This window comes from Malaya genurostris, chromosome 3, assembly GCF_030247185.1.
Source record: "Malaya genurostris strain Urasoe2022 chromosome 3, Malgen_1.1, whole genome shotgun sequence".
NCBI lineage: Eukaryota > Metazoa > Arthropoda > Insecta > Diptera > Culicidae > Malaya > Malaya genurostris.
Genome location: NC_080572.1, coordinates 851,303 through 864,480, shown reverse-complemented (window position 1 = coordinate 864,480; position 13,178 = coordinate 851,303). Strand labels below are relative to the sequence as shown.

At 36.1% G+C, this 13,178-nt stretch overlaps 1 protein-coding gene across 6 annotated transcripts in view; it reads left to right on the top strand.

The window, feature by feature from the left end:
- The first annotated feature begins 1,287 nt into the window (after window positions 1–1,287).
- LOC131439289 (homeobox protein 5-like) overlaps window positions 1,288–13,178 on the top strand; it is a 60,013-nt gene continuing 48,122 nt past the window's right edge. For all 6 annotated transcript variants that reach the window (XM_058610130.1, XM_058610128.1, XM_058610129.1 and 3 more), the window contains exon 1: window positions 1,288–1,792. The gene's annotated coding sequence lies outside the window, so the exon portion shown is untranslated. The remainder of the gene's footprint in view (window positions 1,793–13,178) is intronic.

The following is a 13,178-nucleotide window of genomic DNA, read 5'->3' as shown; positions in this document are numbered from 1 at the left end:
TTATGGTCAAACGAAAGGTCTTATGGTCCTACCAAAAATTATTGCATATTTTCGGATACAACAAACATTGAAATCGTCATTTAGAGGGCGATGGCAATATTGTATAAAATCTTCAAAATTTGAATAAAAACCAGTTGCGTTTGTACGTCATGTAAGTTGGTGGCCGTACGAATCGACTTCGATTATACAGGTTTTCGGGTTCCGGTGCCGGAAGTGCATATAATAGTGAACCCACTTCGTTTTCTTAAGCATGACCTACGCGAGCAAAGCACTGTTTCATTCTGTATGTTATACTAGTTAATGCACAAACAATCTCTTGGTTTCTTTCGAAAATCAAAAAGAAAAATTTTGAATAGAATACCACAATATTATACACGAGAAAGGCATCATCACACCACTAGGTGAATTAAAATAGGTTTTTACCGGTCCAGTCTGAATACAGTTTTGGCTTTGTTTGGATTCGAACTCATGACGATATAGTGTTTACGCATTTCATACTTGACATTCGCAATTCAATTGTTGGACAATTATAAATAATTTGGTGAAAATATTTCTATTTCAACAGACTTTGAACTCACGTCCTATGTTGATTACATTTTTATATATAATGCGCGAAAATTTATCATTGAAATATCATCAGTCAGATATTGAAATTCAAATAACATGATTCATTTCAATGAAAATAAAGTATTTTAAATAAGTTTCTTTTTCGTCGACAAACAAAAAAGAACTTATTGTTCATGAACACATGAGTCATACAAATAAAAATAAAACAGTTCTAGGTGGATTTAAAAAAAAAGCTGCATTAGTTAACAACTTTACGTTTCCGTTCTATGGTTAGGTATTTCTAAGACATTTTTATTACAGATTTTTAACAAATTTGTTACTTAAAAAACAGTGAATGAGTGAAAGTATCCATTAACTTTCAATTTAGATTTGCCTGATTTCTTCGTGATTTAGTCAGATAGTTTTTCTTCGCTCAAACACATGTAGCCATTTTTTTCTGTCGAATGTCTACCTTAAGTAAAATAATACGGTCGAAAAAAAACCATGCTTCAGAATCAATTATTGAACTCATTTACATTCCTCAACAGACATCAATCTAACACACAGCTTGGTGTTTCAAGTGACCGGTTTTAACTAATTCTCTCAAGTGACGCCAGATATCGCTGTTTGCAAGCCTTAGTGGGGCGAAAAAAATTCCAGCTTAATATTTTGCTTTCAAGCCAGCCCCGCTGAGTGTATGAGTACATGTGACTGGCTAGAAAGAGAAGCAAGAGAGAAATGGAAAAAATCGCGGCGGACATTTTGAAGGCAAAAGTGAATTTGAAGGAAATTTTGCTGCGCTTGCTGTCGAGTGAATATACGCCAAAACTGGAATAACTAATCGTAAATCAATGCCGGAAAGTGTGACGGATGTGTTGAATATGTTATTTTGTCTGAAAGTGTAGTATTTAGGATGAAATCTTGAGCATAAAAAACGCCAGAATTGGCCTCTGTCGAGGATTCAGACGACGACGCAGAGGGTTTTTTTTCTTCTCATCTTCATTCGCGCCCCGCATTGTCGTGAGTGTATTGTGTGTGATACAAAATATAACTCGGAAAGGTCGATCAATCAAATTGTGAAGAAGAAAAAAGACAATCGGAGGCAGGACATCGAAGTAAGGCGACCGTGTGAGTCAGCCGTTTTTTGGAAAGGCATTAGGTCAGCAATCCTGTCATTCGGACCGGAAGGTGCATCCAGCCTACCAGTGATCCGTTTGTGTCTTGCATCAGTCGGCACTCGCAGAAGGTGATTATTTTCAATCATGAGACAATTAATCTAATTACTTGTCAAAATAGGCTCACGTCCGAATAGCCAAAATGTGATAGGTAATGCTGCATAAACACAACATATGAACTTTTTACTGTTGCTCTATCCCTATCGAATATTGGTTCTATCAGTCAACTTTTGTTCAAGTGGTTCCTTGAATAAATGAACAACGGGATGTCTGTGGTTGTTGTGCTGTATGTGTGAGTAAGAAGCATTTTGCGTGATTCTGAAGCGGTCACATCTCGCGGCTCGCTTTTTGCGCTTTGATCGATGAGCACGCGAGCTGTGCGAAGAGAAGAGGAACACCAGCAGTTCGGGAAAAAAGAGAAATAACAATAACAACAGCAAGAAAAAATAGGGACGGAGACGCTTTGTGGAAAAGAATAAAGGATGACAAAAATATGTGCTCCTATAGAGAGTTGGATTATGCGAGTGCGAATACGTATAGCAGCCCTTACACGAGACAATATTATTGTCAATACAAGGAGTATTGACAATACTTTTGATCGTGTAATGGAAACTTCATTGGATTGACGAAAATATTGTCAAAAAATCAAAACTGCTCATCAATCCGACAATACTTTTTCTCCAGAGAGGAAACTGTCAAATATGTACAATGGACTCTTCTCTCAATGTTTCAATGTTCTGTTGCAATATTTGAAGCTTCAAACGCTTAATTATTTCGAAAAATGCGGACTCAAGTTACCAAGTCAATTGGATTGACGGTATTGACAATACTTTGGATTGACAATAATATTGTCACGTGTAAGGGCAGCTTATGGAGACACATATGCGTGGATTTGTGTGGTCGTACAAAAGGGGAATAATGAGCGTGTGTTAGTACAGGCCTGCGTAAGGCATTGTTTGGCAGAGAATGAATTGCATTCAGATCAATAGTAGTGGAAATATGAAGGAAGTTTACTGAGAAAACAAGTGTGTATAACGATCAGACTTGTAGAAGTGACATTTCTAGTGTGTAATGCAGTTTATGAGCACAAAATGTGGATAGTTTTGAAATGATAGTTAATCATGATGGGGAAGTATTTTAAGAAACTATACCCTCCATCGGATAGTTTTACGTGAACGTTGTTTAACAAAACTTTTGAATAAAACAATTCATTCTCATTTCTTTTGAAATACCTACGTTTCATTACCGAAAACGCAGGTTTTTATAAAAGATTTCAAGATGATTAACATCCATTTTTGTTCAATCTATTTCAAAATTAAGAAACGACGCACGTTAATTTTGTTCCACTGTGTATTGTTTTCACAACTGGATAGCAAACATAAATTTTCTAATAGGATTTCCCGAGCGATGTTTTGAAATACCGTATAACTAAATAAAATTGTACTGAATAACCGGAAAAAGAAAGTGCGTGAGCATGCCATAGTTGGCAAAGTTTTGTAGATGAGAAGGATATCCTGCCGTTGGATTCCGCACATACTTATTTAAGACTAAAAAGATTAACACAACCGCACTTCTAACTCATGTTTTGCTGGATCCAATATCGTATGCCAGGGAACAGAATGATTCACCGACAATTGACTAAAGTCGGCACGAGAAGGCTCAATGAGTCGGAAAGATCATGATGTCGATTTTCTGGGATTGTCTAGGTATACTTAACGAAATCGCTGTGAAATTGCCTTACTTGAACCATGATTAAGGGTTAAGTTTTCCTATTGCATGCCCATCCACCCTGTTTACCTGATTTGGCTTCCTCGAACAATTATCTGTTCTCAAACCTCAAAGCATCTATGAGTAATCGATGTGGTTTTCGTTTTGGAATTCTAGACCGCTACTTCTGGAACCTGAAACCGAAACTAGTATAGCCAAAGCAAGTTTGTATGGTCATCAACTAATATGACCTACAAATTTAGAATAAGTTTTTCAACGAGTCTAAGACTACGATCAACAAGGACAACGAAAAGAAAACGGAAATCTCACACAACACCGACGATGAAGCAATGGATGATGAGATAAGCCGAGGACGGATCCTCGTTGGATGGAAATGGAAACTCATCTCCCCCTAGAAAAAGGGTGACAACGAGATCCAATAGCAAAAAAATAATTAAGTAACAAAAAGTAAGCCAATCGGCCACGTAAAGCTTTTACGCAAAAAGGCCAGAATAAAAATTTTATTACAAAAAAAAACAAAAAGGGTAGAGCGGATATGTAAACAGTCATTTACTCGTATTCCGTAGGAATAAAAGATGCTCTTCCAACCATAATATCTAATGCATGGATTTAGCATATCGCTATACATGCTTGAACCCGCCTGATGGTTTGTTTGAGAAGGACGAGTCAGACTGATGTCAAACCTTCAGAAGAAAGCATGTTTCCTTCAAGTGACTTGGGCTGGCTATCCACAATTCCTCATCCGGTCATCAATTCGTCCAATGCACTTTGCTACGTTACAAAACATAGAAGTTAACGTCGCAGTGTCAGTTATGCTCTTTTTTTGTCGCAGTACTAGAATATATCTTCCAATAATAATAATAATAATAATAATAATAATAATAATAATAGTAATTATAATAATAATAATACTAATAATACTAATAATAATAATAATAATAATAATAATAATAATAATACTAATAGTAATACCAATAAGGATAATAATAATAATAATTTGTTTTCATAAGTACATTTATTTCATAGAGCAATATACATTAGTTTTCCTTCGCCGTAGCATCAACAATACCTTATGATATAAAAAGAATCGGAATTTTCATTTTAAAATTCCCGCGCTTGTCCAATCGGTAAACTTTTATTCTCTCAACGTTGGCAACACTTTTATACACATTCTGTCAAATTTTGACGCATATCGTACGATTAGTTTTTGTTTGGCGTCTATACAAAGAAGTTGAAAAATTTTCGTGTGGCGATTTTTATAATGGATGAAAATTTAGAACAACGTGCGTGCATCAAATTTTTTTTTGCAAATGGATTTAAGTGTTCCGAAACGTTGAAAATGTTAGAGAAGGCCTTTAATGAATCGTGTCTAGGAAAAACACAGGCATACGAGTGGTATAAACGCTTCAAAGGTGGCCGTACAAGCCTGGATCATGATGAGATCCCTGGCCGCCCAACAACATCTGTTACTGAAGAAAACATTGAATCGGCAAAGCAAATCGTGTTGCAAAATCGTTCTGTACCGATTGGAGAGATTGCTGTGTTGTTGGACATCTCTTATGGATCAGCCGAACACAGTTTAACTTATGTTTTGGGTTTGAAACGCGTCGCTTCTCGGCTGGTGCCAAATAAACTGAATATCATGATAATGCGCCGGCTCACACAGCGTTGGTTGTGTCGCAGTTTTTGGCCAAAAACTCAACCAATATCATCAACAAAGCACCGTACTCCCCAGATATGGCCCCGTGTGACTTTTTCCTCTTCCCCAGACTCAAATTGCCATTGCGGGGAACGCGTTTTGAGACCATAGAGACCATAAAAGAGAATTCGCTGCGTGAACTAAAGGCCATACCTTCGGCGGCCTATAAAACTTGTATGGAAAATTGGATCAAGCGTTGGCATGCATGTATTGCCACAGGAGGAGAGTACTTTGAAGGCAATAATAAAGAAATTTATTAAAAATGGAAATTTTGCGTTTAAGATTAAAGCTCGACTAGCCTTTCGAAGTTATTAATAACCAGGGGACTCAGTACCTCACATCGCAGTCGCGATGAAAGCTTCCAAAGTTTATTTGACAAGCAACAACTTCCATACTAGAAGTCGAAGGAATGTTTAATCTATAGAAATAATAACATTTCTTAATTCCCAGAAGTACTCCGTCATACGGAGAGTCTCTATCGAGATGTATTATGTTTAGGTCATTAAAATTTAAAGTTTGAAATAAGCCATGTTTCGCACAAAGCGAATACATCACATTTTTGATTATGCAATAAAACTTTAAATGAATCGTTTGGAGTTTTGGCGTGAAGCTTCGACAATTCCACTGCAGGACAGTGATTGAATCTCTTGCGGCGGATGATAAATTATCCATCAAATGATACAAAACCTGAAAGAATTGGCCATTGAGCTGATAACTGCTTCAAAAAAGTTCTAGCTATTGGAAGGAATGCCGTTATGATGGTCTTTAGAGATTCTGAAATATTGAATGTTGCGATAATCCATTCTACAATTTCTGAAAACTTCAGTAATCCTGTTGGTGAATGTGAAACGGAGCCCATTGGATTATTGTCTTTTCTTGTGCTAGTTCCTGGATTGGTTTGTTAATTTGACAAACAAGGAGGTACAGTATTTGGTTTTTTAGATTTAACACGGTGAAAGCTTTTTAGATTTAACACGGTTTTTTGAAGGCGTAATTTTAGGTGTCTTTTCTGGTAATTTGGAGGAGGACTTCGTCCTCTTAACAGAACCTTGAGGAGTGACAAAGGAAGTACCTTTACTATTTTTATCAGAGTCAGATTCCTCTGGCTCTAGATTTGATTCCAAATGCACGTGGGGAGGACACATTAGGTATCTGATAACAAAATGCTCGTCCGGAAGATCTAATAAAACTGTATCAGACAACGATACTTTCAGTGATGGAATATGGATGCGTTTGCTTTCGTTTCGCTGCAAACTCTCATATTATCAAACTTGAGCAAATTCAATATCGTTGTTTGCGAATTGCTTTAGGCTACATGCATTCGACACATACAATGAGTCTTGAAGTTCTGGCGGGAGTTCTTCCATTGAAAGATCGTTTTTGGGAGCTTTCATCTCGACTGCTAATAAGATGTGAGGTACTGAGTCCCCTGGTTATTAATAACTTCGAAATGCTAGTCGAGCTTCAATCTCAAACAAGATTCATAACAGTATATTTCAACCATGTGTCACAGGAAATCGACTCTGCAAGATATATTCCTATCCGTGACAGCCTCCTAAATATCCCTGACTCAACTTTATTTTTCGATACATCCATGCAGCGCGAAGTGCGTGGAATCCCGGAACACCTACGCTCGATGGAAATCCCTAAAATATTTACAAGTAAGTTCAGGCATATTGACTCTGAGAAAATATTTTACACGGACGGATCACGAATTGAAGAGGCTACTGGGTTTGGTATATTCAACAATAATGTTTCGGTCTCATTTAGGCTTCAAGAACCTGCATGTGTTTATATAGCAGAGTTAGCTGCAGTTCATTACAGTTTGAGTGTAATCGTCACATTATCTCCAAACCATTATTTTCTTTTCACAGATTGTTTGAGTGCAATAGAAGCCATTCGCTTAAACGCTGCTGGCACAAATGAACCCTTTTTCTTGGGCAAAATAAAACAGTGCCTGAACGACATGTTGAACAATAATTATCAAATCACAATAGTTTGGATCCTGGCTCATTGCTCCATTCCAGGCAATTAAAGAGCCGATAGTTTAGCCAAACGTGGTGCTATTGAGAGTGAAATTTATGAGAGACCGATTGCTTTCAACGAATTCTATAGCGCGTCCTGCCAAAGAACACTTGTCAGCTGACAAGCTTCTTGGGATAAAGATGTCGGTGGATGCACTCAATTATTCCTGAAATATCGACAAAGGCATGGTTCAAGGGACTGGATGTGAGTAGGGACTTCATTTGTGTGGTGTCCAGACTCATGTCCAATCACTACACGTCCGATGCACATCTCCTTCGAATTGGACTTTCCGAGACTAATCATTGTGCTTGTGGCGAAGGTTATCGCGATATTGATCCTGTCGTTTGGACATGCGTGGAGTATCGTGATGTCCGATCTCAACTAATAAATTCCTTGCGTACCCAAGGTAGACTATCCAATGTCCCAGTTCGCGACATTCTTGCTTGTCATGACCTTCCTTACATGAAACTTCTTTATCATTTCATTGAGTCCATTGGAGTTCCAATTTAAATTTTATTTTATGTTAGACTGTTTTCTCTTCCATGAGTTCAACCAATAGCCAGCTATCTTATATTGAATAAAAGTGATGAACTGACAAACCTGAAATTGTTATAAGATCATGTACAAAATAAATGTATTTTATTCAATGTAATTAAAAATAGCAAATCGCTTGATAAAAACAGTGTTTAGATTAACTAATGAATACCAAAATACTAATATGATATTCGAAATGTATTGGGTTTAAAGTACTATGTATTGTGGATGCCATGGCGAAGAAAAACTTGTGTATATTGCCTATGAAATAAACGTATTTATGAAAAAGAAAAGTTTCACCCAGTAGGTAACGCAAAAATGTAATGTCGCTCACTGAATCGAAACCGTTGTCCGAGTACGACAAAAGCAAACCCGCGTCATGAGTTTTCCTCTGTGATACTAAACATTTTAGATTAGCCAAATTTTTAATTATTCGTGGTTAGCTCATACTACTAAAAATTTTAACATCAGTCGGTGTTGAACAGTCGTTCGCACCGCATGCGTATAGCTCTTGGCTCCTGGAATATTTTTCTGGCTACCTAGAGTTTCATTGATTCAAGGCTTCAGTCTTTTTCAAGGCTACATGAATAACTAACAATTAGTCAGCCTTTCTCAAGGCTATACACAGAGGGATATTTGAGTGACTAAATGATATGAAGAGTGATATTAGAGTGACTAAGAAATTAATCAACCTTTTTTAAGGCTAGCTATTCAAAGAACTATTCTTCGAACTAATTAGTCTTTACTGAGACTAACACAAAATCAGTCTTTATCAAGACTTTTTCAAACTAGGAGTCTAATCGAGAACTAATTTAGCCTAGTTAATTTAATTTAAAATTTCATTCATTTTGAAAATGCCTGCGTCCAACCGGAAAGGCAACAAGCTTGAGGCTAAAAACAATTCAATAAGGAATAAATCACAATCCGTTATTCAACATTGTTCTAATAACATTCACGATCTGAATCTGAATGTAAAAATAAAAGACAACGGACGGATTTCCCTTCCGCTGATCCTATGCCGTCTAACAATATTTACGAGATTCTTCCTGAATCCGATTGTAGCGACATAGAAGAAAATTCTTCAAAAATTCCCAAAATGGACGCTTGTCGTTCTGGGAAGAAACAACAATCTATGCCGCCACCAGTGACGGTGATGATTTCCGACTTCAAAGCATTCCGGATTGAGCTTTCTACTTTTCTCCCGGAAGTAAAGGTCTCATTTCAAATCGGACGAAGAGGAGAATGTCGAGTCTTGGTTAATGGATTGGAAGATTACGAACGTCTTATTCGATATTTGTCCGAAAAACTTCATAAATTTTATTCATATGATATAAAATCAGATAGACCCTTCAAGGCTATCTTGAAAGGCTTATCAAATGATCAAAATACTGATGAAATTAAAAATGAACTAAAAGAATTGCTTGGTTTTGCCCCTTTCCCTTTCCCTTTCCTTCCCCACTAATGAAAAAAGAGCGAATCGTACTTCTAAACCACGCTCTGGAATTTCCCATGAACTTTACCTAATACACTTCAATCGATGTGATGTAAACAATTTGAAAACATTAGAAAAATTGCGTTTTTTTCCACATTAAAATTCATTGGGAACATTATAACGGCATAATGGTATTGCAAACGTAAAGCAATGTCGTCGTTGCCAAGGCTTCGGCCATGGAACCAAAAATTGTCATATGGATATACGGTGTTTGAATTGTGGTTAATCGCATTCGAAAGACGTTTGTCCAATGAATGAAACCACTGATAAATTTTCATGTTCAAATTGCGATGGAAATCATAAATCAAATTATTTGAAATGTCCTGTGAGGGAAAAATTTTAAACGTTTGTTCGCTTAAACAAGTCAAATCAACGATCTTAAATTTACAGAATATACCTGAAAATCAAAAAACCGTTACAAATGCCACGCCTAATTCTTCTAAGGCACTTATTTCTATGAAATTAAAACAAAAAACAGGTACGCCTTCCAATTCTTCTAACGAAAACAATTTATTGACAGGTAGATCAACCTCGTCATCATCTTCTTCTAATGTCAGTTATGCTAGTATAACAGGTAGAAATCTACCACTTAATTCTTCTAATGTAAATAATCAAAACACAGGACCGCCTTGCAGTTCATCTTCTAACGAAAACATTTTATTAATAGGTAGATGGCCATCATCTTCTTCTAATGGCAGTTCTAATGACAGTCTACCTATAAATATTCCTTCAATGCCAGCTTGGGAATCGAAGTTGAAACCATTCATGGAATTTATTTCATCACTGGAGCATATTTTCCATTCCAATGCACCGGCGAACAATTAAATTTCTTTAAAGGCGATTTGCTAAAACTCAGAAGATATCGAACGAGATTTTTCGTAATAGGGGACTGAAATGCTAAGCATGTCCAGTAGAATTGTAGGTAAAATAACAGTAATGGTAAAATACTTCATAATCAACTCTCAGCTGGTTACTTCACAGTTCTTCATCCCAGTAATCCGACTTGTTTCTCTTCCGTGGAAAACCCGTCTACAATTGATCTGGTTCTAACAGATCAAAGTAACATTTGTAGTGAACCGATTGCACATGCTGACTTTGACTCAGATCATCTTCCTGTAACATTCAGACTTTGCAACGAAGCTTTAATTAATCCAATTAGTTCTATATTCAACTATCATAGAGCTAATTGGTTGGATTACAGATCTCACATTGAAAATCATGTGGATCATGAAACTATTTTAGAAAATTCTGCGGCGACACAGCAATAGATAATTTGAAGGATTTATAAGTGTTATAACAAGATGACATTATTGAGACGAATTTTGATGAAATTAAATCAATTATTAGGAAACTCAAAAACATGAAGGATTCTGGTAATGATGAGTTTTGAATAACGTCCTTTAACTAGAAGTCAATTATGATGAATTTAAAGTTACTTGAAAGCTGAATTTTAGATACAAACAACCTAAAGATTTAAGCCTTCACAAATGAAACTATTTTATTTGATGATAATAATTTTCGAGACACGTTCAAACTTATTAATTTTATAAACAGTTAATCGATCCAAGAGAAGATTTTATTTATTTTAACGAAAAATGTTGTAACAGTAAACTCAGTAATAGTGTCATTTTATTAATCCTTCTTCAAAATCGTCGATAATTTTCGGAAAGTATCGGTAAATAATATGGCAACAATACGAGAAAGAAAACATGTGAAACAGTCCGCATAAAATATTTAGTTACCTACATTGATTTTCGCTTTGGCATATTAGGAATATACGGAATGGATACGCAACAAAATTTCGAAATTTTGTTCATATTGTAACTTGATGTTATTAACACATGAATGAACATTGTCATAGTTACAACGCGTGTAGCCATCAGACGCTTAGTGTTTTGAAACAAATAATAATTAAACTGAAACTGGCGGTTAACCAAATTCTACGAGGGTTCCTATTCAAACGATACATGTAAAATCGCAGGTTAACTTACCTTGACTATATCTTTCATACCATATGATATTGCATAATTGTACTGTATATGTAAGCCTGTGGAACTCATTTATACTACTAAACCGAGGAGGCCGCTTTTAGATAACTTTCAGAGTTTAATTTTGAATCCATTGAAGCGTTTAATTCCTGGTGGGACAACAACTTGTTCAGTCACATATAATGAAAAAGAAGTATCTATACATAATTATCATCATCACACAACTTTATACTGAATCCATTTGCGCGCCACCGTTTTGTTCGTATGGGAATGGAGATTTAAGTATGCAAACCGATCGGTTGACAAATTAAAACATTTTTAAGCTTACAATATTGAAGCTTTGGAATCATTTAAATGAGGAAAATCCATTAACAAATCATCGAGGAACAAGTGCTGCAAAATAGATCCGAAAACTCTATCGCCGATAATTCTAAATTGGTCGGATAGTCGGATAGCACCAGAGAACCAAAATAAAATACTCAATTCAAACCAATTTTTCAATGGTATGCAATTGAAATATTCAAATGACGTTGTCTCATAAGTTTAAGTTAAATGTTTCCGAATTGATTGTTTGTTGAGTTATATAAATCCATCAACAAATGACTGAGTTAAAAGCGTTCAAAATTATGACAGAAAAATGTTACGCGATTAATTTTGCATGTTTTAAATTGACACCCAGCCTTGGGAAGCGAAGTGTAAGGCATTCTAATGACAAAATCGACCAAAAATTTGCAAAATACATGGGATATACCAGAAGAATCGGTAGCCACGCTGATTCGGTTCTTCAATAGCTAGATGATATATAAGATACTCAAGCGAACACGGTGTTGCACAGACAACAGGAAATTCCACCAACACATAATGCAAAAGCGACAATCCAGCAAGTGAACGCATATACAATCCAGTCATCAGCTCACTGGACAAGCTACTTGTTCCATTCACAGTCAAACATCAACTAGGCAAAGAAATATTGTGCAGCCTATATTTATAGATTTCTCTTCATACTACGCATAACGATACGGTGTTTTTTATGCATGACGCAAAGCCTCCTATGCCAAACAAGAAGTTGACGTCATTTTGTACAACAGGGATTGGTGGATGAAAACATAGGTCGATTCCAACCATTTTTTCAATAGTATACTATTGCAATACTGAAACGACGTCATCATACATGTTTATGTTAAAAGTTACCGAATCGATTGGTAGTTAAATTATAACAATCCATCAACAAATGACCGAGTTATTAACGTTCAAAATTATGACACAAAAAGGTTACGCGACTATTTTTGAAACTTTTAATTGACACCCGGCCAAATACAAATAATAATACCCCTAAGTCCCATACAAACGAACCGCCAATGTTTGGTTCACAGCCTGAACAAGTAAGCCTAGCAAATTACTCCCTTCCATTGCGATAGTTTGAAAATGTGGAAGGAGATCGTTTCTGGCAACGCTTTATGCTAGTTGCTACGGTGCAAAACAAACTTGTTTGTTTATGATTATCGTTGCTATATTAAACTGCAACAATCAGTCTAAATATCACCGGCACTAGCACAAAAGATGAAAAATGAACACAAACACCCACGAATCTACAAATATCAATACAGCTAGTAGTATATTCTTGGTGGCATAACCATTCTAGATTATTGTTTAACTTGCATTTCGCTTGTGATCTTGATTATCAGATAAAAACTGTTTGTTTATTTATTTTTCACTATAATAAACAGTAACTATGGTGAACTTCACGCGTTTTTTTTGAGAACGGCCAATAAGTCACCTGTCAACTTCCACTTTCGAAAGAAATTGCAAGCGAGCTATGAAAGACAGAGTATTAAATTTAAGACCAGACGAAAGAGAACACTTTTCTCTGCCGTTTACTATTATAACTTACTCTCAGTGAGTCATTCGAAATTACTCTTCAAAGAAAATGTTGATGGATGGTTTATTGGCCGTTCTAAAAAAAAGGCGTGACTTGTTCTTACCCTTCAGTG